Source organism: Microtus ochrogaster, unplaced genomic scaffold (genome assembly GCF_000317375.1).
Source record: "Microtus ochrogaster isolate Prairie Vole_2 unplaced genomic scaffold, MicOch1.0 UNK65, whole genome shotgun sequence".
NCBI lineage: Eukaryota > Metazoa > Chordata > Mammalia > Rodentia > Cricetidae > Microtus > Microtus ochrogaster.
The window spans coordinates 92416-99350 of NW_004949163.1; the positions used below are offsets into that span (position 1 = coordinate 92416).

Sequence of the window (6935 nt, forward strand, 5' to 3'; positions counted from 1 at the left end):
CCTTAGCTGACCAAGCTCCGGTCACCACATAGTCAGCACACCTTCCAGCTTTCAGGCCAATCAGATTTAAGGGGACAGCACTGAACTGGCCAGACCCACCTCCTTGCACAATGATCACCTTGTAGTTGTTAGGAACATCTAGTAATTCCCTCACAAGATTCTCTGTGTTGTTAATAATCTTGGCAAAATCTAATACCCCTGTGACTCATTTCAAGCACACTGATGCTGAGTCCTTTGTAGTCTAGTAGCTGCTTCTGTATCTCTAACAACACCGAGTGTGGCAGCTTGGCAGGCCCGGGCCCAAAGTTAACCACTTGCTTGGCAGCGTCCATGGTGCTGAGGCGACAGCGGGGGAAGTGGCAACAGCAGAGACTGGCATATATCTTTTAATGAAAATATCCTGTTTGTGACAAAGCAAAACAATTTAGTATTAACTGAATCTTACCTTTCAATGCATTTGTCACAGTATCAAGTGGACACTTCCATAATTCTTGATACAGTGAAGGCAAGGCACAAAATAAGGAAAAACAAAACCCAAAGCTGGGGTTGAATATTAAAACATTTAAAACTTCTATATGGGAGTCAGCCCAGTGAGATTGTTCAGCTGGTAAAGGCACTTACTGTGGTGACCCGAGTTCAGTGTCTGGGACCCACATAATGAATTTATACAAGTTGGCCTCTGACTGCTGAGAGTACTTCATGGAATGTGAGCACACAAAGGCATTCATGCAAAGTAAAGAAATCAGTGCAATGAAAATTTCCTCATGGACAACTTCCTCATCTAATATCGCAGGAAGTTACTGCAACAATTGGCATACAACCATCATGAGAAACTGGATGCAAAGTGCATAGAAATTTCTGTCCCTTCATGGTAATTTCTGTTAAATATGAAATTATTTCAATATAAGAAGCAATTTTTATTTATGGATTTTTGAGATTTTATTCTTCACTTTTTCCAGGTTTCTTTTAGTTGGTATTTAGTTAGGAGGACTCATTCTGATACTTTCATGTACAGGTATGAGTGTACTTCACTCATGCTTGCTCCACACCCCTCAAACAATCCATCTTTATGCAACTTTCCATTGGTCCTCTTACATCTCCCAAATAGTGAATTTATTTTGAAGGTTCATAATGAAGGAAAACATGCAATATTTAACTTTCTGAGCTTGAATTCCATTGCTTAAAATGACGATCTTTTGGTGTAGGAGGTCCTTCTGTCTTTGTGTTGCTTTCATTGGTTAATAAAGAAACTGCTTTGGTTTCTTGATAGGCCAGAACTTAGGTAGGTGGGGAAAATTAAACTGAATGCTGGGAGGAAGAAAGCAGAGTCACTGAGAGCCACCATGGAGCTGCCAGAGTCAGATGGTGAATCTTTCCTGGTAAGTTACTGCCATGTGGCAATACACAGATTAAGAGAAATTGGTTAAATCAAGGTATGAGAGTTAGCCAATAAGAAGACAGAAATAATGGGCCAAGCAGTGTTTTAATTAATACAGATTCTGTGTGGTTATTTCAGGACTAAGCTAACCAGGTGGCCAGGACAAACAAGAGGTGGCCCCCTGCAACAATCTTTATTCCTTTTCTTGTAATTATTATAATTTAATGAATATATATATATATATATCACATTTTCATTGTTCAGTGAGCTACTGATAGACACCTAAGCTTGTTGTACAGGGTGCCATTTTTTTGTTTCCTGGTTGCCCAGACTCCCAAAATAATCACACAGAAACTATATTATTTAAATCACTGCTTGACCCATTAGCTCTAGCTTTTGATTTGCTAACTTTTTTTTAATTAATTTATTTATTGAGGATTTCTGCCTCCCCACCGCTTCCCATTTCCCTCCCCCTCCCCTGATCAAGTCCCTCTCCCTCATCAGCTTGAAGAGCCATCAGGGTTCTCTGACCTGTGGGAAGTCCAAGGACCGCCCACCTCCATCCAGGTTTAGTAAGTTGAGCTTCCAAACTGCTCAGGCCCCCCCAAAGCCAGCACGTGCAGTAGGATCAAAAACCCATTGCCACTGTTCTTGAGTTCTCAGAACCCGTCTCCATTCATCTGTGCATCACCACAAGGTCGTGGCCTACTAGCAAAATTTCAGCACGTCTGCCTCCAGGAGCAGCTTCATGGCTTTTCTTTGACTCCTCCCCCTCTCTCCCAACATTCAGCTTAGTTTATCCCACCTAAGTTCTACCTTGCTATAGGTCCAAAGCAGTTTCTTTATTAATCAATGGTATTCAAAACACACAGAACAGAATTCCACATCATAGGCTGTTTTTTTTTTTTTTTTACCATGATGTTTAATATTGAACATACACTTGACAACATCTAGAATCACCTTGGAGACAAATCTCTGGTCATGTTTGTGAGGGCTTTTCTAGTTAAATTCAGTAAGGTGGATAGAACAGTTCTCAATGTGGGTTGTACAATTCCTGGACAGAGGTCGTGGACTATGAAAATGAGAAAGTGAGCTGAGTACCAGCACCAATCACTGTCTACTTCCTGATTACAGATGCAATGTGGCAGGAGTCTCACAGTACTGCTGCCATGGCTTCCTGCCAGAAAGGACTTCCTCTCAAACTGTAAGACCAAACAAACCTTTCCTTCCTAACTTTGCTTTGGTGAAATATTTTTCCCCACTAATGAAGTAACTAATACATATATATTGACTTCTGTGAATAGCAGAGCAATAAATCTTCATGCATAAATATTGTAGTATGTTGATTTAGTTTCCTTTAGATACATACTCAGGAGTAATATAGGGAAAACTGATGTAGTTTTCAGGACTTTTGCGTTCCATAAAGATACCACCAGTTTACTTCCAAACAGTTATCTATAAGAATTCCTCTTTTCCCACATCCATGATAGCAATTATTGTCATTGATGATAGACATTTTGACTCAGATGAAACAATCTCAAATCATTTTGAATTTGCATTTTTGGGTTATAGTCATCATACACAAAGAAAATATTTTCCGTTTAGCTAATATGTTCTCATTTCTCCTACCACACTCCCTAGCAGCTATCATTACCTTTGTTTTTCATGAGTTTGATCTATTAAAATTTTCTCATAAAAGCATTAGTACAGAGCATCTTCACCAATGTATATACCATATTTTACTTAGCATGCTGTATTCTAATTTATCTATGTTATCACAAATGTCAAAATTTCCTCATTTTCTAAAGGTAAACTACATTTCACAATAGTAAGCATATACTAAATTTTCTTTTTATATTCATCCACCACTAGAAATGTCTGAATCTTGGCTCTTTAAACAATATGACAATGGGCATAGGATTAGATTGTTTGATCATTCTTTTGAATATATTTAGATAAATAGCCCTCAAATGAGATTGTTGCATCACATAGAAGATTTAATTTTATGAGAGACTTCTATGGTCTTTTAAGAATGTTTTCATTGAATATTTGTTACCAGAAGCCACATTGACCAGAGAAGCAAGTAGAATAACAGCAGATCTTCACCTCTCTTCCAATTCAATTCCCCATTTTCACCCCCAGATCTGTAGGAAATGACTTTCTGCAGCCTACCACCCCTTTCTGCTTCAATTTCCAATGGATTACACAGTTTTTCTCCTCCAACCATCCTTCCCCCATGGATCCCTTTATCCTAGCCCCCACCTCCAGAAGGCATTTCCTGAGAACACTCCAGCCAAACTTGTGAAAAAAGCCTGGAGGCTGGTGAAGCAGGTAGGACAGCTTGAGATCTTCACTCTCCCTCCTCTCCTCTAAGCCCAATCCTCCAGTCTCATCCCCAGCTCTGGAGCAGACCACGTGCTGCTGCCTCTCCTCACTCTCTGCCCCCAATCCCAGGGACCATGCAGATCCCAGTGGAACACCATGCTTTCTTTCCTCTTGTGAACTACCTAGTAGCCCTTCCTACCCCATTCCCATTCTGAATGGTTCACTCCCAATACTTAGAAATGTATTCTACTCTAACTCCCTGAGCAGTGGCCACACCTGACAGGATACTGGAATAATTTCCTAACAGACAACACAGCCACCACAAACTCCCAAGAATTAGAGAGGGCAACAGAAAGCATGGAACAAAACAGCCACCACAGAAAGACGAGATTTCAGCACTTAGATTTAAAATCATTCCAAACCCAGATTCTTATACACCAGTATAAAAACACAATCAATAACAAACAGGATAATATGTCTCCACAAAAGCCCAGCAACCTACCCCAGTATGCTCTGAGTATTGCAACATAGCTGAAGCACAAGACAATAACCTTAAAATATCCTTTCTGAATTAGATGTAGGTTCTGAAAAGGAAATGATTAAGTCCCTTAAGGAAATGTATGAAAACACAAACATGCATTGGAAGGAAATGAATAAAACAATTCAAGACCTGAAAGTGGAAATGGAATCAGCAAAACAAAATACTGAGGGAATTCTGAAAATGAAAAATTAAGGAACTTAAACAGGAACATTAGCGGCAAGCCTCACCAATAGAAATTTAAGAGATGGGAGAAAGAATATCAGACATTGAAGACAAAATAGAAGAAAGAGAAACCTCAGTCAAAGAAATGTTAAATGTAAAAAAAAAAACTCCAGACACAAAACACCAAGGAAATCTGGGACACTATGAAAAGACCAAATCTATGCATAGGAATAGAAGAAGAAAAAAACATAGGTCGAAGCCACAGAAAGTGTTTTCAACAAAAGCATTGAAGAAAATTTTTCTAACAAAAAGATGGAGATGCTCATAAAGGTATAAGAAGCATACAGAAACCAAATAGAATGGCCCAGAAAAAGGATGATCCCTCACCACACAATAATCAATACAAGAAGCATACAGAACAAAGAAAGAATATTAACATTGTAAGGAGCATGTAAGTCACACCAGTGCTTAGCTGTGGATTTCTGCATTTTTTTTTCATCAGTTACTGGATGAAATCCTCTCATGATAGTTAGGGCAGTCACCAATCTGGTCCAACCTCCAGGAATTCTGCTGAAGAGAAGGAGGAAGGAATTTTTAGGAGCCGGGGGGGGGGGTTAAGAACATCACAAGGAAACCCACAGAAACAACTAACCTGGGCTCCTAGGAGCTCACAGACTGAACCGACAGTTAGGGATCCTGCATGGGACCAACATAGGCCCTCTACATATGTGTGACAGTTGTGTAGCTTGTTCTTCTTGTGTGACTCCTAACAGTGGGAGCAGGGCCTGTCACTAATGCTTGAACTGGCTTTTGGGAACCTATTCCTCATACTGAGTTTCCTCACCCAGCCTTAGCACAAAAGGAGGAGCTTATTTGTACCTCAACTGGATATGCCATGCTTTGTTGATGCCCATGGGAGGCCTGCCCATTTCTAAACAGAAACAGAGGAGTGGATGGGAAAGGCAAGGGTATGTGGGGTTGAGAACAGGGAATGGGAGGAGAAGAAGAAGGGAAAACAGATCAGGATGCAAAATAAATGAAAAGGAGTAGGGAAAATGTATAGCTAAATAAAACAGTAAAAAGAGCACTAAAAATTTTAATTAATTAACAAAATGATGCATCTTAGTGAATCTGAGGAAAACAACACCAGATAGAATTTTTCTTCAACCCCTCTGTAAATTTACTTGTTTCCATGCTTTATTTCTATCTATTTTTTTCATTTTTATGTGAAGAATAATTTTAAGCTGAAAGTGAATTACCTTTGTTATTAGAAAGTAGTTATTTCCAATTAGAGAAAAAAAGCAGTTTTAGTAGAGGAAGCAGATTAAAGAAAAATGAGAAGCAATGCTAATGAAAGATTATATTGAAGAATATACTTGAAATTTCTCAATCACTTTACTCTTTTGATGTTTAAATGCTGTTCAGCAGGAGTATCCTGCTCACAAGTCTAATCAGAGGAAATTATCAACAGTAATCTTTCAAGATGATCCTTTGTATCCTCTTCACACATGAGCACATTATAAGTAGTAATGTCCTTCATTTACCAACATCTGCATAATCTAATGTAACTAACAAAGTGTCTTCATTTTTTCTTCTTTACATCTACTAAAAATAGAACCAATTTGCTTTATAACTACATCTGACACTGCTTAAATTAAATAACATCAGTAAAGTCTGATATAGAAACAAAGCATATTTGGTATAAATTCTTTCCTCCTCCATCTTTGCAAAATGTTAAAGCTTTAATCCACCTCCAGGTATCAGGCAAATCCTGATGGATGCTGTGTTTTATATGTTAAGAGCTTCATATCCAAAATGTATAGAATGAGATTTATCAGAATTATTTCTGTTATCATAAATATCTGAAATATTTGACAATATCCTAAATATCTGAACACTGGGCAGATAGGGAAACCGGCATCTATCTGCTTAGTCCAAGAAGCTAGAATCTCAAAAAATAAAAAAAAAAAAAGAATATATGTGTGTATGAGGGCGGGGACTGATGTTGCGCCTGTAGTTGAAGCTTAAAAGCCTGTAAAAAAAAGAAAAAGACCTGGAACACCCTATCCTTCTTAGGCTCTCTGCAGGGCCTCTACTCCCTGCATACTGCCTCTTTCTTCCTATCGCACCCAGGTTGCATCCAGAACCCTCCCAACCTCGGCCACCCTGCCCTCTTTTGGCACATAACATCACCTAGCTCAGCCTGTCTGGGTGCTGGGTCCGCTCGAATCCTCAGGGCAACCAAGTGGGCGAGAGTTCCTTTGTTTCACTAGCCTGCCTGCACCAAGCAAGGTAGGGGCTTTGTTTACGAGCTACCCAACCAGCACAGAGACCTGATCTCGGCGCCAGGAGAGCAAACATTGGGCACGGAGACCTGATCTCTGCTCCAGGAGAGCCAGCATTGGGGAGAGCCATCATTGGGCACGCAGACATGATCTCTGTGCCAGGAGAGCCATCACTGGGGAGAGCCATCACTGGGAAGGTACATCAGTAGGCAAGGCGACCTGATCCAGTAAAAGAAGATCCATA

The 6935-nt window shown here is 39.7% G+C and overlaps 1 pseudogene; it reads right to left on the bottom strand.

The window, feature by feature from the left end:
• LOC101995923 overlaps positions 1 to 365 on the bottom strand; it is a 1150-nt pseudogene extending 785 nt beyond the window's left edge.
• Positions 366 to 6935: the final 6570 nt, after the last annotated feature.